The sequence below is a fragment of the Meriones unguiculatus genome, chromosome 12, assembly GCF_030254825.1.
Source record: "Meriones unguiculatus strain TT.TT164.6M chromosome 12, Bangor_MerUng_6.1, whole genome shotgun sequence".
Taxonomy (NCBI): Eukaryota; Metazoa; Chordata; class Mammalia; order Rodentia; family Muridae; genus Meriones; species Meriones unguiculatus.
The window spans coordinates 94,199,969-94,225,800 of NC_083360.1; the positions used below are offsets into that span (position 1 = coordinate 94,199,969).

At 38.2% G+C, this 25,832-nt stretch overlaps 1 pseudogene; it reads right to left on the minus strand.

Moving 5' to 3' along the window:
• LOC110544229 (uridine 5'-monophosphate synthase-like) overlaps positions 1-25,832 on the minus strand; it is a 99,512-nt pseudogene that overhangs the window by 24,005 nt on the left and 49,675 nt on the right.

Here is a 25,832-nt window from a genome sequence, read left to right on the forward strand (position 1 = left end):
CTCTATCTCAAGACTCTTGTCCAGATATATCCATTATTCCCAAGAATTCTATTAACGTGCTTTGGTAGGCACTTGTATGTCTAAAAGGAGTGAATTTAAAGTGTTGACAATTTATCATTTTTGTTTGGTTTTGGTTCTGCTTTTTGTTTTTTAGAGACAGGGTTTCTCTGTGTAGCCCTGGATGTCCTGGAACTCACTCTGTGGACCAGGCTGACCTCAAACTTGGTGATTCACCTGCCTCTGTCTCCTGAGTGCTGAGATTAAAGGCATACACCACCACTGGCCAGCTGACAATTTCTAGTTTTTAATGATCATTTCTTTTATTCATGTGCACTAAAGAATTTCTTGGAAAGAAAGTTCCATTTGCCAATTATTTTATGTGTTATGAGCAAATAAAGCCGACCACTCTGTGACTCAGTTTCTTCAGTGTTGCCATTGAGAACATACGGTAACTAATAATGCTCCTTTTCATAAATACTTGGCAAAGTGGAACCACGTGTACTTTCCTGTCCTAGTCTTGTCTACTCAGCCTTCACTTGGCAGTCAGTGAGACAGATTTCCAAGTGTGAAGTAAGAAAGGCGATATCCTAGAAGACAGCAGCTTTCAGAGTATGACCATTCACTTTACTGTCCTCCAATGCACTCTAATTACAGTTCCGGGGGGAGACTTCAACTGGAAACATCAGCAGGTTCAAGACTCTAAGAAAAGTAATGACAATTACTTCAATATGAGAGTCATGGGAATTTTAGCTGTGATAATGTATTCATTAAAAATGTGTCAAAGTAAACCAGTATTTAGATTATTAACAAGTCCAAATGAACTTGGTGGCTTTTTTCCTGATACATTTCTCTTAATAACGTTCTTTCCTAATCAATTATAAAATTAATTTTACTTGTGTTTTTCTCCCAGTAATTTTTATATAAGTCTCTGAAATTCACTAAAGATAATTCACCAAATATTTAAAAATTATTTTCATAGCAGAGTAGCTATATATTTTTCCTTGTTCTGAAAGACATTAGTCTTGGGTATATTAAATCACCTTAGATTAAACATAACAACAAAAAGCAAAATTTGGGTCTTATAAATCCTAGTCTAAGATGCTTTTAATTGCACCATAAAAGTTTATTCACTAAAAGTGTTCCTAAGATACATTCTCCAAATAAGACATCACATTTTAAATTCAAATGCATGTAGTTATATTTAAGAAATAATATTAAATTAAAATATAAAATTAAGATTTTTGTGTAAAACCATTTTGAGCTACTAGATTTTAAAACCTAATAAATCAGTGATTTCATTTCCTATGTTCATCCAGCCCATAGGTATCTACTTAAAGCAATCCTTTATCTGCTCATTCTTCAGAGTTCAACATCAATGCTTAATCTAAATAAAGTATATATCTAAAAAAATTAGAAAACTCAGAATCCAGAAAAATATGACTAGAAACTAGGGGAAATAGTGACAGAAAATTTGTCTATAATTGTGTCAAATATTAAATATAGAAAACACAAATGCAAAGAAAGATCAAAGTTCAAATTTGTCTCAGAGGTTACCAGAATTCAAGATTAGAAGAAAAATGTATTTTTCATCATAAACTTTCTAGGTATGAAAACACTGGAGTGATGTGCTCTAGGTCCCTAAAGAAAAAATTAAGTAGTACTACAACACCTGCCAAGCTGCTCTGTAGAAGTGAAAGATAATACATATTTTACTATAGGACCAAATGCTAATGAAATCCACCTCCTTCAGACCTCCACACAATAAATGCTGGAAGGAACTCAAGTTGGAATGAAAGAATGCTAACTAACAACATTAAAAGATATGGAAGTTTATAGCTCATTTTAAAGGTTAGAATATAGTCAACTCCCAAATTTAATGCATACTATAATGGTAGTGAGTAAATCACATTTACTGTATTGAGATTCCATCTCATCCCAGTCAGAATGGCGGTCATTAAGAAAACAAATAACTTTTAACTATAGTATAAAAGTTAAAAGATGAAGATATTAAAAATAACTAGAGATACAATAATCTGAAATTGAATACACAACATAAAAAGACGTAAACATAGCCTAAGTAAGGGAGGTAGATAAGAAGCATATAGTTTTTGTGTGTGGCTGAAATTGCTATCAAATTAAATTCCTTCTGTAAGTTCCATGGTGACCACTGAGATAGAGTGTCTAGTAGACAAATAAGAAAAAAAAAAAAAAAAAAAAAAAAAAGAACATCAAATAACCAGGGGAGACAGCAAGAAAGGACAAAACAAAACGGAACTTTGGTCTCCCCACCCCCGAAGGGAGGAGCAGTCCTGTTAGGCCACAGAGGAGGGCTTTGCAGCCAGTCCTGAAGATACCTGATAAAACAGGATCAGATGAATGGGGAGGAGGTCCCCCCCATCAGTGGACTTGGAAAGGGGCACGGTGGAGATGAGGGAGGGAGGGAGGGAGGGACTGGGAGGGAATGAGGGATCGGGACACGGCTGGGATACAGAGTTAATAAAATGTAACTGATAAAAAAAAATAAAATAAAAAAAAAGTAAAAAAAAAAAAAAAAAAACGGAACAAGAGCTAAGAAAATAAGCAAGTGATAAAACAGCAATGTCAAGTCTATTCTTAATAATTATTCTTAATAATAAAATCAATAATTAGCTGATGTTTCCAGTTAAAAGACAGCAACTGATAGACACAGAGCAAGAGAAGAGAACAAGATTTAAATAGATGTTTTCTATAAGACATTTTTCTTTAAAGACAAATTCTGACTGAAAGTGAAGGTGTAGGAAAAGATGGTACCTGCATTGATAACCAATTGAGAGCAAAAAAAACCCTAAGTTTTAGTCAAGTAAAAGGCAAAGGTTGAGGAGGAGAGTTTGATATGGATAGGACAGAAATAGGGATGGGAAGAATAGAATATATACATGTGCTAAATGTCAAAGAACAAAATTAATTTTAAAAGTGAGAAGAGAAAGTTAACATCTTTGCAAAGCACAGGGTGGTTCATGAGACCCACAACTGGTCACAGTGCAGAGAACAGCTGGGCACGGTGGCACACACCTGTAATCTCAGCCCTTGGGGAAGCAGAGGCAGGTGGATCTCTGTGAGTTCCAGGCCAGTTTGGTTTACAAAGTGAGTCCATGCTACACAGAGAAATCCCATCTTGGAAAACAGACCAAACAAAGTACAGAGAACAAGCATCAGTTTTTGAGAGCTCAGCCTCAAATGGGCGTCTATACCATAGCTCCTCCCAAAAGGCTCAGGAAACACTGTGGCAGAGGGCATGGAAAGACGGGAAGAGCCAGAGGTTGTTTGGAAAAGGTTGATGTAAACTGCTGTCTTCTGAATATGACAGGACCATTGCTCTTAGGGACTCCCAGAAGCTCTACTGTCTACATGACTTACAGGAGTCAAGCCACTCACATTCCAGCATGGATAAGGGAGGGGCAGCTTGTAGGAGGGGAAGGGTCAGTTTTCTTTAGGGGTGTGGTACCGGGTAGGTTGACTGCCACAGTGGATAGCCTACACTTATGTTAGCAGTACTAATTGGATGCAGGGTGCTATTTAAAAAACAGAGAAGCAATTCCCCCTTTCAGTGGGCCAGTGGAGAGGAAGAAGGAGTGAAGGTGGGACTGGGGGAGTTGAGAGAAGGGGTTTCAGTCGGAGTATATAATGAAGAAATTGTGAGGAAAAAAATAAAATTTAAAAAATTAAGCAAAACAACAACTAAAAACAACAACAGAGAATCCATATAAGGTTGAAAGGGGAGATGAGAAGAGTATATGGGAATGGGAGGAGAAATATGGGATTAATATGCTCAGAGAGTACATTGTACATATGCATGAAATTATCAAGAATAAACTAAACATTTTTCTTGAAGAATATTCAACAACAGAAGGTTAAAAATGCATGTACCGATATAGTAGATCACCCAAGAATATCAGACAAACATCAGAGTTGGAAGAAAAACAGATTTAACATAATGTCAATAGAATACATGACTACTGGATAGCTTATTTGCCAAGAAAAATAAATAAAAACGAGCAGAAGTGAATTTCTACATGGCCTAGGTGGACCTCACAGACACATAAGACACATAAAGAACACTCTATATACAACATTAGGACAGAAGTCATACTGTCATACTGACTAGGATGAGTCAAAGACAATATCTGGAAACACAATAAACTGGATCATAAAGGCGGTTGAAGAAGCCCTGTGAGGAGCAAGGTTTAGCTTATCTACTCTTCTTCCTCATTTATTCACCTATGTCAGTTGTTACATTTTTGAATAAAATTTCCATCTTGTGCTCAGATCTCCAAACATGTAAATGAGGCATTTTCATTTTCAAGCATATTTCACTGTTTTGTACAGTTCTGTGAGTTTTGACCAATGCATGACTAGTTCAATCTATAATGTTGCTGCCATAAAAATCCCTCAAACCGCTCAGCTCCTTCTTCTTTCACCAACTCCTGTGACCCTCTCATCAATGTACTGTTTCCACGCTTTGTCTACAGAGCTGAAAAGTTCTGTTTGCTACAGAACTGAGAGCATGTTGTATGTTGTCCTTTAATACCGCCTGTGTCTACTTAGCATTGTGTATTAAGGTGCTGTCATGTCTTCCTGTGTCTCAGTGGCTCCTATCTTATCTGTGTATTGTTTGCACAAATGTGCCAGAGTTTATTTATCAATATTTTCGCCATTATATTGGAATGATTATGATCCATCAAAGAGAATATTCTGCCTTTTATGTGTCCTAAGTTTAAGATCACTTAGATCCAAATGTTTCAAAATAATTTCAAATTCTCATGTATTATAAGTCAAAACACTTATACAGCTTTTAAACTGAAATGTTCTGTTTCAAGTTACTAAATTCCAGGGATAGTTTATTTTGAGAAACATGGCTTTGCTGACCCGTTGCTCACTGGCATGCTCAAATAAGATAGAAAAAAAATTACTTGTAGAAGGTATTAGAAATTTGTTCTTTCTTCGTGTTTGAGGCGCTAGACCTACTCCAATGAAGGATGTTTTTAAAAGTATACAAATATAAAAAGAAGGCATAAAAAGGACCGGAAAACTCAACTGCTGCCAAACCCCCCCAAAGAGGAGAACGCTTGAATGGGTAGAAGATGGGGAATGGTCAACCCATCCCTTGAAAAGAGATAGGGTTTGGTTAGACCAATACTGGCAGTCATATGAAAGCGGCAAATAGAAACATTTGAAAATATTAAGAGCCAGCTTTCCCAATTTTAAGGAAATGATTCCTCTTCATTGTGTGTGTGTGTGTGTGTGTGTGTGTTAAGAGCTCATTATAGTCCCAGTGCAATGATTACAAGTTAAAGACAACGATATGATAACTGCAGAACCTGTCTCTCACCGTCCCTGCTCAGGATCCTGAGCACTGTAGGACCCTGTTCCCTTGAAGACAGTGGCTTTTGGGACACCACTCACCTTCAGTGTCTTCACATTGAACAGCAAGCCTACTCAGACTTCCCAGGTAGCTTTTCTGTACATCTCAGAGGTTTTCAGGCTGTTAGCTGCTGCAGGTCTTCAGGGGCCTACAATCATGACATCAGAACGTCTGTGAACTTGGGAACTTGGGAACTGCTGTGCCGTTGGCCAGGGTGATCCCCTCCTATTTCTAATTGAACTCCTGTTCCGTGCTTACTCTAAATAAAGCTAATCACAAATCCACAGTGAACCTCAGCCACCCCAACTGCCGCTTTGGTTAAGAAGGCAGCAGAGCGCACTTCCGCAAGAAGCAGGCATGCGCAATATAAACGCAGGGTCACTTCCGGCAAGAGTTTGACAACTCCTGCACCTGGCACCGCGTGGGCATTTACACAAATCTGACCAGGAAGCAATTTTAAAGATGCCACACTCCATACTCCATTTCTGCTGTGTTTCCTCTATCGGCAAATTTCCTGTCTTCAAATATTAAGAACTCAGGGCGTTTTGCCGGATATAGACAGAGTTCTGAGCAGGCAGATCCTGGGTTCCAGGGCCTCTGGTAGCTGCAGCCGCTCTCCGGCCTCTGAAACATCAACAGATTGCTCTCCTGTTGAGGCAGGAGGACAGTGCTGGGCAGTGCTGCTCCTGAACTAAAGCTAAGTCCTCCCGCATACTTTCTTCTCAAGAGGGGAAAAGCCTTTATAGTTAGCTGCTGCGAAGACATCGTCCTTGATGAAGCTCTTCACTCTCCCGACCGTCTCTGCATCTTTCTGTCCTTGTTGTTGGTGGTGGTGGTGCTGCTGCTGCTTCTCAACAATCTCTTTTAGATGATGTGCATCCCGAACGGAGATGCGCTTGCCTTCCTGCTTACAGTGTAACAGCTCTGTGGCATCAGTCACCTTCAGGCCCTGCTTGGGAAGAACGTCCACAGTTTCCAAAACACTGACCCTACTGGTGACTACATACTCCATGGTCAGACAGGTTTGCCGTGGTTACTGTCTCCTGCAAGATGCTTGGTACCATACTCCTTTGTTTCTGTCCTTCTAATGAGCAAGGGGATGTGATTGGTTGAACAGGTAACTGTAGCTAGTGGCGATGCCGTGTAGGGAACTCCACACACGTTGTAAAAACTGACACCCCCCACAGACATTTCTGACAGTTTGGAATAAAATGTCTGCAACCTGATTGGGAAGATGTGGGTGGGACAGATTGCCCACACAGGTCAGTGTAGACTAGGGAGGAGAGCTGGTTCTGCAGCACAAAGCTCCTAAACTCGAAAGCTTGCAAGTCATGCAGCTTGATGACCAAGTCGCCCAGGGCCTCCCTAGCTCTTCTACTGAAGTTATTTCAGTGCATAGTCCCACGGTTTGCTTAAAGCCACGGTTCCCTGCAGTCTACTGATCGATTTGGCCTGAAGTATTTGTTATTCAGGTTGACACTGATGTCTTTCTCACTCTGCCCACTTTCTGCATCATCTGCTATGAGGAAGACCTGCTTCTTTGCTATTTTGAACACTACCAGAGGATGTATTGTATAGCTGCTTTCATAGACTAAACTTAAAATTTCCAGTCACATCATGAGTTATCCCATTCCATCCATGGAATTAGCTATTTCCAAGGAGATTCCATCTTTCAAGTTGAAACTAATGTAGAATACTGAAGTAAGGAGACTGGGGTGAATTTTCTATTATTTAACATGAAGATAATGTGAGGAACAGCTAGCCAATTTAATGGAAAATAGAAACATTATTATTTAATCAAATGTGTTGTTTTATGGTAAATTTACTTTTATTCTTTTCTTTATTGTAATACAAATACTTTAAAGTCCATTTTTATTCCTGCCTGAGATACAAGTTTTATAGCATGAATAACACACTTTATTAGTTTTAATATACTATGTCCTATATATGTATATATATATATTATATATTAAAACATGTGTTTGTATTAAAATATTACTGAGTATTTAGAAAAGCAATTTAAAATTTACAGGAAAGTTCTAAGAATAATTGTGATCTATTTACTCAGAGACTTCATTTAGCATACTCTCTTGTTTTATTATTTTACCTGTCCTAGTTAGATGTCTCTATTAAGCTTAAACATTAATAAACATTTTAAATAAAATATTTCCTATTAACCTCTCCATCCAGTAATCCTCCTGGAAAAACTCTTTGTTTAGGTTGTAAAGTAGAGGTATGGACTCATTTTTCTGCCGTGGATATTCAGTTAATGATGATATTTCTCCACTGCTTGGCAATATTATTGTTGTCAGCCTTCATCTGTATGAATATGACTATGTTTCTGAACATTCTTCTGTTCCCCACTAGTCCATTTTTTAAAAGAAGAAGCATGGGTGGAGTTTACCTCCACTACCTACAACTTGACCCTTGGTGATTGGACATAAACCTTGAACCATTAACTTACATGTTAAGTAATGTTAACATGCCACTTTTTTTGGGTGGGAGGCTATGGTTGTTGGCTAGCAAATGCTATCTATCTGTGCAGCATCATGACCGATGGTATTTGTAGACCCGATTTGCTCTAATTGAGTGTCTTTTTTAATTCAAATACTCATTCTATGAAAATTGGAAATGAAGAGTCTGTAAGGTTGGTAGGTAGTATTTTATTAATATACATTAATATTTCAGCATAGTGGGAGACTCTAAATAGAAAAGTAAAATAGTAAGGCTTGGGAAAATATCTTAAGCTCTTGGCAGGAATGTGTTGTTTCATTTTTCTCATTTTCTTTCTTCTTTTCTGAGGTAAGTACTTTCTATGTAGCTGAGGGTAGCTGTAGACTACAAATGCCAATCCTCAAGCCATTTTTTTTTAAATAGGATGCCAAAAATCACTAACCATGAAGAAAAAGACCATATTTACAAAATGTCATTAAATTGTCAACTCTTAATCAAAATGCTTCAAATATTAAAGGACAACACACAGAATAGAAAATTATATTTGCAATGCATTTATTTAACTGAAGGTTCTTACCAACATATGAAGTCCATCTACAGAACAATATAAAATTATAAAGAATAGAGAATTAGGGAAAGACTTGAAAAAATACTATTCAAAAGAGTTAGTCAATGAAAAATAAACAAATGAAAAGAGCCAAATTATCTATTATAAGAAAAATGCCAATTAAAAACATGATTATACACAAATATTATGCATCAAAATAACTAAAATTGAAAGGATTAGAAAAATTAAGTAACTTCAAGAATGGGAAGATATTTAAAAAATCAACAAAATGCTGATGATTATATAACTGCACTCAATCTATCAAAATATTTTAAACAACCACTTTTGTGCATTAGAGTATACGTTTTTGCTTTAGTTTTACTTAATTACAAAGGTTTGTGATAATCATTTGTTAAATGGGGAATTATTGTGTTTTTGTAATGTTAATATTTCTCATCCAAAAATATCACCTATATTTCTATTTTTCTTTATCACTGTATTCATTCCTGTAATGGTCCCAAGTATTACTCATGACAGTAAGTCAGTGTAGGGTACTTGTCCAAATGGAATTGTTACTGCAGCACAGGGTATGTTGTGAGGATCTGGCTTGCAGCTATGTCTGACCAGTGTTCTTCTCATTTATGTAGTTCTGTGAAAATAGACTATAAATAACATGGAAATTTCATACTTAAAATGATGAGCATTTTAATCTGACCTAAAAATTAATAAAGCCCTTACTCTAGATACCTTCAGTACAACTCCAATGTGATATTTAAAATACTTTGGTTGTTAATAAACTTGACAAATAAAACTGTGGAAACCCAAAAACAACTGTCGAAAGCTAACTAATTTCAGATAGCATAAATCCTCAAAAAATATAAAGAAAATAACCTGAATAAACTACATTGTATTAAAAATCAATACCACTCCTACGCATATACCCAAAATATGCTCAAGTACACAACAAGGGCATTTGTTCAACCATGTTCATAGCAGCTTTATTTGTAATAGCCAAAACCTGGAAACTACCCTGATGTCCCTCAATGGAGGAATGGATACAGAAATTGTGGTACTTTTACACAATGGAATACTACTCAGCAATTAAAAACAAGGAAATTCGCAGGTATATGGTGGGATCTAGAAAAGATCATCCTGAGGGAGGTATCCCTGAAGCAGAAAGACACACACAGTATAAGTTCACTTATAAGTGGATATAGACATATAATATAGGATGAACATACTAAAATCTGTACACCTAAAGAAGCTAAGCAAGAAGGAGGTCCCTGGGTAAGATGACCAATCCTCACTCAGAAAGATAAATGGGATAGACATTGGAAGAAGGAGAAAACAGGAAACAGGACAGGAGCCTACCACAGAGGACCTCTGAAAGACTCTATCCAGTAGTGTATCAAAGCAGATGCTGAGACTCTTAACCAAACTTTGGGCAGAGTGCAGGGAATCCTATGAATAAGGAAGAGATAGTGGTACCTGGAGAGGACAGGAGCTCCACAAGGAGAGCAACAGAACCTAAAAATCTGGGCCCAAGGTCTTTTCTGAGACTAATACTCCAACCAAGGACCATTCATGGATATAACCTAGAACCCCTGCTCAGATGTAGCCCATGGCAGCTCAGTATCCAAGTGGGTTTCCTATAAGGGAAACAGGGCCTGTCTCTGACATGAACTTAGTGGTAGACTCTTTGACTACCTCCCCTGAGGGGGCGGGGGACGCATTCTTTCTAGGCCACAGAGGAAGACAATGCAGCCAGTCCTGATGAGACCTGATAGGCTAGAGTCAGATGGAAGGGGAGGAAGACCTCCTCTATCAGTGGACTTGGAGAGGGGAATGGGAGGAGATGAGGGAGGGAGGGTGAAAGGGGGCTACGGCTGGGATAAAAAGTGAATAAACTGTAATTAAAACAGAAAATCTAGACCTGTATAAATATATAACCTTGCAATATAAATGAAAAAATAAATAAATAAAAAGCATAATACTCATGACGGAAAGAGCAGTTTGTGTCCAGCTGTAAGAAATACTGAGAAGAAAAAAAAAAAAATTAAAAAAAAAAAAAAAAGAAATACTGAGAAGGGGAACAGGTAAGAACCTTCAGGAATCTGAGCTGAGGAGTCTACAGATACCTGGGTGCGGAATTAAGGCTCATGTTCTGGGATAGGACACTGAAAAAACAGACAATCTCAATTGTCTGTGTGGAGGAGGCTCGGTGTGTGTGCCTGCATGCACACCCACATGACGTGATGAGAATCTTCATATATGTAGATCTCTTTGTCTCCATATATGTGGATTCCAGCATCAGGACTGCGATGTACTCTTTACCTACTCAACCATCTCACAATACCATTTAGATTAAATTATTACATAGATCCATATAATGCACACATGATACACATACTGCCATTGAATAAAAATTTTAGTTCCCCAAAAATATGTAAACATAAAAAAGTACCATGTGTGAAACAGTACTGTGGTGGAAGGGAAGCAGTACTGTGCTTGGAGGGGAGCAGTACTGTGCTTGGAGGGAAGCAGTACTGTGCTTGGAGGGGAGCAGTACTGTGGGTGTGGGTGTTGAGGTTCTTTTGGCGTAAGTATAGCCATATTTGTTTCATGTCTACCAGCCATATCACCTTAACTTGTCGCTGACATAAAAGAATCTCTGCACAACATCAGGTTGTCAAAAAACTCTGTTCATGTTCAGCGTACTCTGTAGCCTTGTCGCTTCCAGAAATTCCCCAACCGTAGCAGAGCTAGCCCCAACTACCAGGCACACGTTCTAGGTTAGCTAGTACTGCTTGTTGGCAAAATAACTGGAGCCAGGGCTGAGCACCCTGTTTCACCATCTGCTCCCTATGTGAGCCAATTGTGGACTTGGTGTTTGTAAACTGACTCTGGAAAATGGGTCCATGTCACAGATAGACTCTCGAGTTCCTTTCTGTTCCAGTCTTAGGGTTTGGTGGTGCTGCACTCAATAAACCATCCATATCTGGCTGAGACTGGAGTCTCAGTGGTAACATGGGAAGCCTGAGCAGTAATGTGGGGAGGGGGAGCTATCTGATGCTAACACCTGTTACTGAGATTGTGGCACGAAGTTTGCTTTCAGGAACTGAAGTCAAGCTGAGGCCTCAAGTGCTAGCAGACAGATAACTTAGCAGAAGGTAAGCTTTTGAATATTTGTGAAATGTTGATCTTCTCTTCAAATAAAAATATAGAGACAAATAGAAACCTGCTTTAAAATATGTAGTTGAAGCGGGACTTAATTGTTCTGTTTGTTTGGGATATGGTCTTATTTTGTAACTCTGGCTAGACTGTAATTATATGTGTAGACAGTGCTGGCTTTGAATCCAAAGAAGCACCTGCCTCTGCCTCTACAGTCATTGGAGTAAAGGCGTCCTCCATCACACCCAGCTAATTTTCTTTTGAAAAGTACAATACCAGATTCACAGTCCTAAGTTTCCCTTTAATATTTAGGGTATCATACCTTCTTTAGGGTCCCTAAGATGTAGTAGCAACGTTTACTATGTGGAACTAGCTAAGAAAAAAACACACAAGAAAAGCTATTTCTCATGAAAATGCCTCACGTAGAGAGCCATGGCAGTAATCCCATAAACTGATTTGGGATTGGCTTTTGGGAAGGTAAACAGGGTAGATTTGTATCATAGTTGAAAGCTTCAGGCACAGAATCGGTTTAACAGATTGCTCTTGCTTTCCTGTCTGCTCTAAGAACTGCTTGCACTATGCTACCACAAAGCCTTGAGCCTGTGCCTAGTCCACTTCCTCTCATCTTCCAAGTCAGCCCTGCTGGAGCCCACGGAGAGCGCTGGAGACAAGGTTACCCCCTGACCAGGGCTCAACACCGAATACAACTTCTGGGGGAAGTAGGTATGAACTTCATGCGAAGGTAACTTTTCTATTCTTTGATATATCCTATTATTATAGGAATTTCATGATTGAAAATGTTCTCATGAATAACGTTTACAAGTAACAGCAATTAATATAAAGTATATTGAAACAAGTGTAGGACTGTAATGGAATTATCTACTCACAGGTCAGAACAAAACTGAAAATTTGCTTCATTCCATTAACATTGTATCTTCATGACTAATGAACACTGAAGACCCTGTGTTGGATTTTGGAATGATAGCAGTTCCAATACTGTATAAGTAATATTTTCTCCCATTTCATTAAAATTGCTGTTTCCACCATATTGAATACAGATTACCAAGTAATGTCTTCTCTTTTGCATACTTCTAGTCTCTTTTGCAACCTTCTAGAAGGTTGAAAGGAAAATATTTCAGTGGTTGTACACTGCTGTGAAGAACACTCTCATAATACATCTCTACAATCCTATTTTCAGTGACTTACTTTAAAATAATATTTAAAAGACAAAGATAATTTGAAGCTGTTATTTATCTAGTCTTCATTTTTAATAACGAAGCCCAATAAGTTAAAAGAATTTTGACCTCTCATCTTTGCTCTTTGCTTCCTAAACTATAATGAATCTAAGAGTCAAAATGTGATACATTGCATTGAAGTGGTTAAAAAACTAAACCTGATGTGTTGGGGACAATCTTCCTGCACATTGTGTGAAGGAATGTGTCTGTGTTTTCAGTTGTTTAATTCTGTCCAACAGAGAGCGAAATGGTGGCAGGATGTTAGTATTGTTCCCTCCATGGCCCATCACCAGCTTTATGCTTGTTAGGATACTGTAAGGTCAGGCAGCTTCTCACTGATTCCTTGTGAGCTGGAACAGAAAGTGGAAGGCACAGCTTCCAGAAGAGAGAGGGATGCTGGGAAAGGAGAGCAAATGCAGAAGGTATGGGAGCAGACATGGAAGGAGCAGATGGATATGTACAAGAGCAGAGAGGAGGCCACCGGTGGGCTGCAGGCAGACTGACAGGTAAAGGTGAGGTGGCAGCCGAGAATTGGCCCCAACATGTGGCCTCAGCTTTAAACTATAGAAGTCTTTATGTCATTACTTATTGATTCCATGGCAATTCCAAGAAGCTCCTGCTATATCTGGCATACCAATGTGGAGCATGGAATCCAGATTTAGGCAGAAATTCCAGGCTTAGACCCAAAGTTTTGGACATGGGGCCGGACAAGGGAACTGAGTGCTGGCAGTCCCTGTGGGTAGCAGCCGGTGGTGGAAATCACAGTCAGGCTGAGAGAAGGCCCAGCAGGCAGATGGAGGGGAGCAGCAGCTCTGGCATTTATTTACCTTCTGAAGAGTCCCCAGAATGGCAGTCATTCCAGTTTCCCAGGTAAAGGGTGGAGAAACAGCAGGGGCAGGGTGGTGGTCATGAGAACACAAAAGGGAAAGTGGAGGAGGTTACTCCAGGAAAACCACTCCTTGCAGTGACGGGTTTCAGCTAAGTGGAAACTGTTTTAAATGACACATGATTTTATCTCCCATTCGAAGAGATTTCAAATCAAGGAAGACAGATCTAGACTATTCAAGTGATGTTTAGCTTATGGTGCAGCCTTCGAGTCCATACAGTTCTATGGGCCTTGGTGTAGTATAAAACTTAAAGGAAATTGGGAAAGATCCTCAGGGGAGGGCGTTGTTAATTGAAAATAACGACTACTAACAAACTAATGGAAAAACGGAGAACTTAAGAAGCACCCTTGTGAGCTAAGCATGGTGGTGTATTGCTAAGCAGGGCTACACAGAGTAACCTTATCTCAAAAATAAAAAATAAAAATACCTTGAGCATAAGTTTGCATGGTATTTTTAAGGAAGAAAATCAATGACTTGAATCAGATATTCAAGTATTTTTTTTGAACACTTTAGTTTCATGAATCAGAGATTATAAAAGGAGCAGTTGCTATATACAGAAACAGAAACTGCAGAAGGGCAGATTCAGCCTGAGAGACATCCTCTATGCAAACTGATAACGTGACCAGAAATTTGGTATGAAATTTGTTCTGAAGATTAAATTTAGGAAGGCTCCATGGAAGGATAAGGAGAACTCAATAACAGTGGAGGATCAAGTAACCTCAAAAGGAAAAATGAGGGCTGGGAAAATGGCATAGCAATCTAAATGTGACTGATGCGCAAGCATGAGGTCCTGAGTTCAAAGCTCCAGCACCCAATCCTTAAAAAAACAAGTGTGGCTCTGAGTGACTGTAGTGGTAATGCTGCGCTTAAGGAAGAGACAGGAAGATCACTGGGGTCAGGTGTGTAGAACACCAGCCTCGCTCTAGGTTTGGTGGGAAACCCTGACTCCAAGGAAAATGATGGAGAGCTATAGAGCAGAATACTGCAAATTCTCGGCCTTCTGTGCACAGGAGCAACTCAGAAGGAGAGAGGTCAGTGAGAGAGAGTCTGAGAAAGTTCTCATGAGCCGGATCTAAAGTCCAGTCTCCCAAGAAGAGCCTGGACTTAGGTGGCAAATATTTAATGACAAGATGAATGAACATTAATTAATGTGCTTGTTCTAAAGTCAGCATTTGCTCTCTTAAAAAAAAAAAAAAGCTTCAGTTACAGGCCTCCTCCCACTAAATTTCTGCTTAAATAGCTTCCTCTGGTTATGAAGGAAGTACAATTAGAGTGAGGTGAGACCATTAGGTGCAGCTTTAGCCATTTCCAGATGATGACTACCTCTGGTAGCCATAGAGACTCATTCAAATGCCAATGTCTTCTGTAAGCCTCTGTCCCCAACGCTGATTTGTGGTGAAGGCTAAGCACAGAGGGAAAACGGCAAATAAAACATTCACCGTTCCCATAAAATACCTTCACATTACACGAGGATAATCCTTCTTTCAGCTAGCTAAAAACTGACCTTCCCTCGCTCAAAACTGCCTGTAAGAGTCCCAGGACAGGTTGTTCTGACATTCTTTTAACATCATCTCATCATCACAGCCAAAACTAATCACAAGAATATTACCCGTTGACAGGTGCATTTATTCTGTCAATTAAATCAGATGGTTAAATCGAAATGTGCCCCAAATCTCTCTTGTTTGCATTATCCATATTGGCGTTTCTTGGCCGTGGTTCATTGCTGGCTGGAAGTCGTCCAGCCCCCACAGAGTCACTTTGCAATATTGTGCCAGCAAGTTTCCATGCTCGGCAGCAACCGCTCCAGCGAGGCCAGAACAGCACTACAGGACTGACCTGGAATGTTATATTGCTTCACTAAGATTTATTAAAAAATGGAAGGAGGGAGACTTAGATCAATGTTTTTGGAATGAGAGAGGATATATCGCCTCATGGCTAAGCACAGGTGACACGTGGGCAATGAAGCGAAGATGCTAAAGACGGGCAGCAGAAAAAGTGCAAGGAAGGGCAGAGCCGGCCGGATTCTCCCAGCTTCCAGATCCTTCTTTAAAACCCTCTACAAAAGTGACCAAATAATATCAGTCTTCTTCCTAATTTTAAGCCATTATCCCAAGAATTTTTGCAAATACACTGATCAGGGGCAGTGAACCAGAATTCCACCGAGTCACGTTCCTCTGTTCCAGTATGAAAGTTCAGAGAGTGAGGCTACAGAACATTTTGGCCATAATACCTATTCACAATGAGGCATAGTTAAAGACGGATCTATGATTCAGCTTCCTGGTGTGCAGGGGAAGGGGCAGAACATTTTGGACTCCATTTCAAAAATCCTCTGATTTTTCCAGGCAGTGACACCCTGTGAGCACAGCTGCAAAAATGCCTGGCTTCTGTAGAGTACATTTGAAAACCAGTCTACTTTAGAAAGGATGAATAGAAAACACACGGCAAGACCAGCGAGAAGATCAGAGTTTCCGGCTGCAGACAACTCTAACTAATTCTTTTGACTTGTGGGCATCTTACCCAGCAGACCATTCCTTCGGTAGCTCAAGGGGGGTACCCCACCCCGTTTGCTCGAAGCACCCTGGGACCTCTGCTCTCGCTGAAGTTCATTCCCCTCCAAGCGTAGTTGGATTGCAGAGTTAAGTTTATGATAATGAATAAAAAATAAATAAGAAAAACAGAAAACACAAAAGTGAAGTGGAGAAGTGAAAAAAAGAGAAAAAAATCTAGGGGATAAACAAAAGTTGACATCTTAGAAGATAACAGTGGAGTCATTTGAGAATATCATGTCCTCTGAAGATATGTTTGGACATAATACAAACTTCATTCTGTGTATTAGCTACCTGAGAGGGTCTAATGGCCTCTTTAGAGCATTTCAGATTGTCAAATAACATGGATGCTGGTGACTTTTTAAATCTACACATGGTATTACCTTGCCATATACCCTCAATCCCTGTAAACTATATTTAGTTTCTGTGGTATATAATGTACATTATATACCAAAGGAGCCCAGATGATTTTCCACAATGTTTTAGCAAAAGATAAATTACCAATTTTTTATCACGCTTTTACCTTCAAAGCACAGTATATTTTAGCTACTCATTGCTAAAATAGCCAAATTAATAGATAGCTAAAATTAATAAATAGCTAAATTAATAAATAGCTAAAATTAATAGATCAATTCTCACATAGCACTTAGAGTTTAGATCTGTGTACTATTTGTCTTTGAGGACAGTTATGGTTAAGCAAAGAAATGCCCATGTTATCCAATTTAAAAGGCAGTTATTCTACCCATTTCTCTTAAGATACACATTCTATCCCCAAGAGAATTAATGGTATTAAATTTAGTTAATAAACATTTAGAATGTAAATTACACATGATAAGATATATATTGGGAGTGGCAAGAAAAAAACAAAACAAAACAGCTATCACTTGTTCACACTCTCCAGGTTAAAGGGTTTATTGCCCAGGAGTTCTGAAATGACACAGCCAGCTCAGCAAAACTGACTTGCTCTTAGATGAGGAAGAGGATTGGAAAAATCTTCCAACAGGACCAGATGTAGAACAAGGCTTCATTACTACTGTAAATTATTATTTCTTGAAGAAGTGCCAATAATTGAATAGAATTTATTTCCTAAAGTTTTAGGTCTACTATACCATATTAAAAAAATAAATGTGATAGTAGCTGTCTTTGAGATGTTTCAATGGTCTGGCTTATATAGGAGCTACAAGTGAATTACTAGGTCTGATGAGAGCACTGTAGGGTTTGGAAAATAGCTTGACTCTATATACTTCAAGGTTCTTTAGCCGGGTTATACATTAAATCAGTGGTTTACAACCCATGGGTTGCTACCGCTTTCGGGGTTGAATATGAGATATTCTGTGTATCAGATATTTATATTACATTTCATAACAGTAGCAATATGACAGTTATGAAGTGGAAATGAAATAATTTTATGGTTGGGGTCACCACAACGTGAGAAACTCTATTGAAGGGTCACAGCATTAAGAGAATAGAGAACCACTGCATTAAATGGACGTAAGACAGATTAACAGGAGGAAAAACAGATTTCATTATGTATGCATAGGAGTCCCACAAAACATGATTCAAAGAGTACCAGATGATTGAAGCTCATACAGAATCCTGAGCTATAGAAAGCAATGGTGTCTTCTGAGGAATATAAAGATAAGTTATGAGGAAGCAAAGAGAAGGAAGAGATGGTGCATAAAAGTTAGCTTGTCGTGTGGATAAAAATTCTATAAACTAGTGAAAGTTGTGTAAAAGCAGTCATCATCTTATTGCAAATACCTTTTACTAAAGTATAAGTTTGCCTTACAGATATAAATTTCCTTTGCAAAGGGCAGCTCTTCAGAGCTACTACTATGTGCATATTTTCTCAAAATAATCTGCTCAAAATATGCCTAACAAGTATATTTTGGGGTGTCTTATTCTGGTCTCCACAGTCACATTTAGGAATAGTGTGTGCTGAGCCTTAACTGTACTACAGAAAAGGTAAAAGTTACTGTAACCATTTTATTTTTCAGGTATCACATGAACTATTTTTTAATATCAACATATTAATTCAGTAAGTTTACAAAATGTAGTTTGTTGCATGCACTTAATAGATGGAGAAACTAGAACGAAGAGTGTCAAAAAAAAAAGAGCTCAGAAGTTACACAGCCAGCATTCGAGTCCTTCTGACTGTAAATCCCAAGCTCTAAATCTGTAGGTTCTGTTTCCACCTTTCACCGTGCTTGGTGTATATCAACAGAATGAGTGATATACCACAAATTTCAAAAGATGTGGAGAGATAAACTCACTGGATGAGAAAGTTATTCCTGGTAATTCAGCAATTCAGACTCTTTACTGAAGGAAAGAAAAGGAGGTAGGGAGGGCAGGTGGAAGGGAATAGGGAGAAAAAACCAATGGTTTGTTTAAAAGACACACAGTCCTAATTTTAGTCATTTTGTACAAGATGGAGCTATTTAACTTTTCTACTTTGCTATTAAAGATTTAATAAGTATGTGCCCCATTTAAATGGGATTAGAAGGGCTGGGTATAATTTCAAATCAATTAAAAACTGAAACTCTGAAAAACATCTCTAATAGGCTTATGTTTACAATTTTTGTGTGTTGCAGGACTGGAGAGATAGCGCAGTGGTTAAGAGCACTGTTTGCTCTTCCAGGGGTCCTGAGTTCAATTTTCAGCAACCACATGGTGGCTCACAACCATCCACAAGGAGATCTTGTGCCTTCTTCTGGAGTGAAGGTACACATGCAGATAGAGCACTCATCCACATTAAATACATACATACATACATACATACATATCTTAAAAAAAAAGAAAGCTAGAGAAACAAATTTTGTGTGTTGCTATGGCCTAAATGTTTGCACCCTCCCCCAATTCCTGTGTTAAAATCCTGACCTCCATGGTGGTGAAATTATATAGAGAAACCTTTAAAAGGTGACTAAGAAATGAAATTAGTCCATTGAAGGGGAGGCATATTTCTGTACCCCATGAAGACACGGGTAGAAGGTGCCATCCATGGAGGATTTAGAAAATTACATGTCTAATTATCTAAAACCTTAACCCTGGTTTTACCAACCTCGAGAAGTATATTTCTGTTACATGGAATTATGTTGTATCAAGTGGGAAGAGTATAAACAGATATGCTTTGAACATCTATGATCTAATTTATTCTACCCCATGCTAATTTTTTCCTGAATACATTATGGAAGTGCTTATCGTTTATTAAAGTATAATATCATGTCTCTACCAGGCCATACCATAACAATACTTCAAAAGCCAAGTGTCCTACTCACTGTGGGCATTCCTTTGCTCTGTGTGCTGAATCCTAGATGCTCGGCTATAAGCATCCTCTACAAAGAGGACTCCAGCACACTTAGATCTAGCTGACTGTCAAGTATATTTTACCTTAGCCCTTGCTAGAGTTCATTCTGGATGGAAACATGTTCAAACCACAATGTTAGCCCAAGTACTTGGAAGCACACTCTTAAAAACAAAAACTCAAGTATAAAACAAGGACATTTGCTCAATCATGTTTGTAGTAGCTTTATTTGTAATAACCAAAATCTGGAACCAACCCAGATGTCCCTCAGTTGAGGAATGGATACAGAAATTGTGGTTCATTTACACAATGGAATACTACTCAGCAATTAAAAACAAGGAAATCATGAAATTTGCAGGCAAATGGATGGAACTAGAAAAAAATCATCCTGAGTGAGGTAACCCAGAAGGAAAAAGACACACATGGTATATACTCACTTGTAAGTGGATATCAGACATTTAATATAGGATAAACATACTAAAATCTGTATTCTGTATACCTAAAGAAGCAAAGCAAGAAGGAGGACCCTGGGTAAGATGGTCAATTCTCACTCAGAAAGGGAAATGGAAACAGACATTGGAAGAGGGAGAAAACAGGGAACAGGACAGGAGCCTACCACAGAGGGCTTTTGAAAGACTCCACCCAGCAAGTTATCCAAACAGAAGCTGAGACACACAGCCAAACTTTGGGCAGAGTGCAGGGAATCTTCTGAAAGAAGTGGGAGATAGGAAGACCTGGACAGTACAAGAGCTCCACAGGAGAGCGACAGAACCAAAAAATCTGGGCACAGGTTTTTTGTTTTTTTTTTTTTGTTTTTTTTTTTTTTTTTCTGAGACTGATACTCCAACAAAAGACCATGCATGAAGATAACCTAGAACCTCTGCATAGATATAGCCCATGTCAGTTCAGTGTCCAAATCGGTTCCCTAGTAATGGGAATTGTCTCTGACATGAACTCAGTGGCTGGCTCTTTGATCACCTCCCCCTAATGGGGGAGCAGCCTTACCAGGCCACAGAGAAAGACAATTCAGCCAGTCCTGATGAGACATGATAGACTAGGGTCAGATGGAAGGAGAGGAGGACCTCCCTTATCAGTGGACGTGGGGAGGGGCATGGGAGGAGATGAGGGAGGGAGGGTGGGATTGAGAGGGGAAGAGAAAGGAGGCTACAGCTGCTATACAAAGTGAATAAACTAAAAATTAAAAATAAATATATTATTATATACTAAAATAAAATAAAACTTAAAAATAAGTAAAAATAAAAACAATGAGTTATCTTTTCCATGCTTCATGTTTTTTGTCTTTCTCCATTGTGGAAATCCACTAATTCTTATTTTTCTTATCTGAAACAACCTTACGAAGTAACCCAAAATTGCCGTGAATATATAATCCTCCTCCCTCTCTTTCTAAGTGCAAGAATTAAAGGTGTGTGCCACTATGTCCACCTTAGCGAATTTTAAAATATTAACTAATTACACTTGCCTCATATTTACCCTAAGCTTGGTAAAATAAACCCATTTGTGTGGTCACATTCTTAGTTAACACCAAATGTTCCGACCACCTTAGACATGGAAATCTTCTCTACAGCTCAGAAGGTATTTCAATCCTTACATTTTCCCATGAGGGTCCTTATAGACAACTTCTGTAATGGTATTTTAGAGGCCAGGATCTTCCATAACCTCTGTCTCTTCTAAACAGTCAAGGATATCTGTCTGTATTATGTTTGGAATGCAGCTTGGTACCAATTGAGGTCTGGAAATTTTCTTTAATTGTTTGCATATTTCCCCAAAATATAAATCTCTCCATAGAGATCATACACTGAGAGAACAGACTTTGTTTTGTATTTTTCTTATGCTCTAATTTTGTCTCCTAAGAGAAAAAGTATATTTAAGTCCTTAAAAATTTACCAAATATGTTCCTAGCATGTTGTGAACACAGTAGTGACCCAAAAATAGTTGATGAATTTAAATAGAATTCTATCATCTTGGTAGCTTCAAATTTCAAATTTAACTTCTTGAAAAACTGAATTTCCCACTAAAATCTTCTGATTATTGACCAATAAAGAAGAACATTTTATTGAAACCAATGAACTATTACTTGGATAGTTAATTTCATTAAACAACTAGATATTGCAAACTACCAAAAAGACAAAAAGTGTCAAATGGCATGGTATGAAGCTGTCACTAAACAAACTGAAAAAAAAAAGTAAAGTTTTTTAGTGTAGAATTCTCTGTCTTGACTCTGATTATTAAAAACTTGTTTTTAAGGCAATTGTCAATAGACATAGGAATATATGTGGGGGGGGGAGAGGGAATCTGAATAAAATATGGACTAAAAATGTAACAAATATTTCATTTCCATTAACAAGTTTCACAAGTTAAGGTTATGTTTGAATCAATTAATATAAAGCTACCTAGCTAAGATAAGATTTTTATCCTCAAAATCAAGTAAGTATCATAGCAATGTCAAGAAAAGAGGTCCCTGAAAAATGACCATGCTTCTCCAATTCCATCTCCTGCAGGTCTTCTTTGGGTTGAGTGTTGGCAGCATTAACTAGTAACTTCACTTGGTAAAAGTGGGTATTAATCCTTTTTTTTTCCTATTTTCCAGGTGACCTCTAAGAAAGAAGGAAGGAATGGAGGGTGATAGAAAGGGAGGAAAGAAGGGTGGGTTGAGGGGAGGTATGAAAAGGAAAAGGAATCATAGAAAAAAAGGAAAGAAAAGAAAGGATGGCATGGTAAATTTTGGACTACCTGGGATCTGCAAGGGCTTGGCATATAACTAAGTGAATTTACTGGCCCAATCGGTTCACCTATCTATGTGACTGGGCCTTTGTCCAGAAAACAGAAATCTTATAAGGTTGCCTGGACTGCCAGCTGCCTCAATTTTAACTCAACGATTTAATGTATTTTAAATAAATGTAACATAAGGAAAAAATGTTTTGTACAAATTGGTCATCTGTTGTTTTTCTGGCTGGCACCATGATTTATGTAATATATCAGTAGAACGGCATCTCTCTATCTGTCTCTTGGATAACAAAGTGCATCTGGAAGGTTCTTTATAGTGCTTTAACCCCATGATTACGAGAAAGGCTGTACTGTTTTTTATAAATCATCTAAGTGAAACTTCCTCTCAAATATGAGACTATTTTGTTCTTCTTAGGCCCACTTTCATTGTCCTGTATGCTCCTTTATTCCCATACTAAAAACTACAACATTATTTTTTTCATTATACACAAAAGCATTTAAGATTTGAGTGAGACCCAACTTCACTCAAAGCAACATTCACTGAACTTTCATAACATTCAAATCATTTATTACTTATTTAGAAGTAATTATAAAGACTATGTGTATATTTTTACTTTTTTCTTTTTTTATTTTTTTCTCCAACAATATAAAATATTGTCATCTGCCAGTTCAGTAAAACAAAATGCAAATTGTTTGTTTGGGGTAGAACATCCAGACCAATGATGATGCCATGACAGTCCATTGGTTATTTTAAATAACCAATAGTTATTTTTAACTTATTTTGGGTAACATACCTACATTGTGGAAATCTTACAGAATCTTGGAAACTTCTTCACAAAAGCAACATACATTTGTTCTTACTTAAAATTTTGCATGGAATCCAGATTCACAACTCAGAAGAACATAGCAATATGATTTTGTATGTCTTTCAAAGAGCATTGTTTTAGCTCTCTAATTAGTCCCAAAGGAATAACATGGGGGATTTGTGTTGTAGCTTGCTTGTAACGATTGTTTCTGGGGTAGTTGTCTTCTTTTTTTTTCTGGAGCTAATGAGGAAAGAGGTCATAGGTTCAATTCGTTTAGGGGTCAGTTGGTTGTCATACAAAGAAACAGCCTTTGCCATATTATTGCTCTACCATCTTGCAAATTTATGCATCTTTTCACCAATCCAGATAATGAATGGTCACCACAAAACCTCTTCTTCTTCTAGAGGAAAACTTGAAAATATCTTTCCTTGCTTTGATGATAGCAAGAATTATTCCATTATGGGAAGCAGCAACTTAGTATAGTAGCAAGAGGAGGTGGCCAAAAGATCAGAGGCAAAGGGTATCATGAGCTACATGGCTGGATGACATTAAGCAAGCTATTTGGATTATCTGGGTCTTTTCCCCAGTAAATAAGACAATGTATGGTAAGAATTTTAAGAATAAAATAAGGTTTTTAACTCCAACTTTCTAATAATGACGTTCACCATGTACTGAAGAATAACTGGTGCGTGTAGTGTTGAGTATGAAAGCACACGCAAAAACGTTGCCACCGACAGTGTTTGGGATGATCCTATAGTAGCAGGGGAGCCCTGACGTGAAGCATTCTTCCTGAGGTCATTGACCGTAAAGAAAACTCCATTTCCAGCAAATGCTGCACACTCATTTCTTTTGATGATCAGTCGACACCTATTTGTACTAATAGATGTATATTTAGTGTAGACACCTCTATTCCTTAGCTCTTAAAGAAAACATTCATATGCACCGCGGACAAAGGAAAATAATATAATGGTTAAATAGTTAAAGCCTCTTTGGGGTAAACAAAATGTGTCCCTCAAAAAAAAAAAAAAAAAAAAAAAAAAACCTATTATCTTCTAAAAGTCAAGAAAATCAATTGGCTTATCTGCATTGGCTTATGCAGTAAAACATATAGCCACTTAGCTTTCACTGCTTATGATTAAAAAAAGAAAAAACTGTCTTTGAATGTTCTCTGCATTTCCTTTTTAAAAAAGGATAATGCATTTGTTGCACACACGAACACAGAATGGGCACATACTGATAATGGGCAGACATTGCTAAGCCATGTTTCATTTTTTTTGTAACATCAAAAAAAAGCATTTATTTTCATATGTTTTATAGCCTGCTAATTTGGCTGTGGAGCTAATGCCCATTTAAGGGAATATGGTGTGGGATGACTGTGCAGCAATATTAAGTGAGGGAGCCATATGTTTCCTAGCCCCACCATACCGACTGTGGCTGCTCACCCCCCTGGTGAATTAGCTTTTTCTGCAGATAGGCCTACAGTGGGTAGAATGCTTCTTTTACAGGTGTTTGTTGGAGATCATGCAAAATAAAGGTTTCTACAGGGAGTGAAAAGTGTGTAAGACATCCGGAGATAGCATCTTGCTTTCGCTTAAGATGCAGCCCGCAGAGGTCTGCTCCAGACTCTTAATTTATAATAGTACCTTTATATATCATGATAAGTGACTGTCTGCCCCTAGATAGCTGACACAGTGCCCAGAATATGCAGAGCTGTCTGGTTTTGATCATCTCCTAGTTTGTCTAGAAGGGTATTAGAAGCAAAAATATGACAGGGTTAGTTTGTGACCCAAAATGAAAATATACTTCATCCAAAGACTGAGTCATGTTAAATTCCAATTAAATAAGTACACAATGCAAAGAGATTTTTCTAACCAAATTGTCCTTACATCCTCTTGAATGGTTTTGGGTATCACATATAGTACAAATAGACAGAAGCTTACAGAAAGTGAAGAGGACCTCAGCTGAGTGGAAGATTAAACATTTTCACTGACAACTCCCATAATCTGAAATTATATAACGGTTTCCTTAAACTCAAGAGAATTCCCTTCTACTGACTCCTTTGCTGCCCAAATTAAAGGGTGCTAGAACCTGGAAGCGAAAATCAAACAAGAGAAAAGGTATACAAACAATACCAGCAGATAGGCATGAGGTTTGTATAGGTTTATGTTTTTATGCAAATGTGCTGGTAAGAAAAGGGCTCTATTTGGGGAGCAATAAAGAAGAGGGTGGGGGGAAAGCTGTGAGCAGAGCTCAGTAAAAAACACAGAGGCTTTCTATGCAGATGGGGGATTTAAAAGGAGTAGAATGATAACCACATAGTCAAGAGACTAGAAAAGAGACCTTGATGTTTGATAGTTGTAATAACCTGCAGAGTGCTCTAATGGTTCGGGGATCAGGTGCGGAGCTACAGCAATAACGAGAGCTGAATAATTATCTCGGCCGTATCCATATCGCCAAAGTCCCAGCGTATGAGCTATATAAGGAGGCTTCTGCTGCCTCTCCAAGATTTCCTGAAATGTTAAATCACTGATTTGGGAGCACTTCCAGCGTTAGTACTGCCCAGTTAGAAAGAAATAAAGCCCAGAATTCTCCTGTGGCAGTTCTAATGTCTTTGTTAATTATGAATTATGGGTAAACATGCAGACGCACAGAGGTCACGGCTGTCAGCAACAATAGTTTTCAAGAAAGATTTTTACGAGGGTCTTTTTCACTCCACCATAATGTCCATTTTATATACAT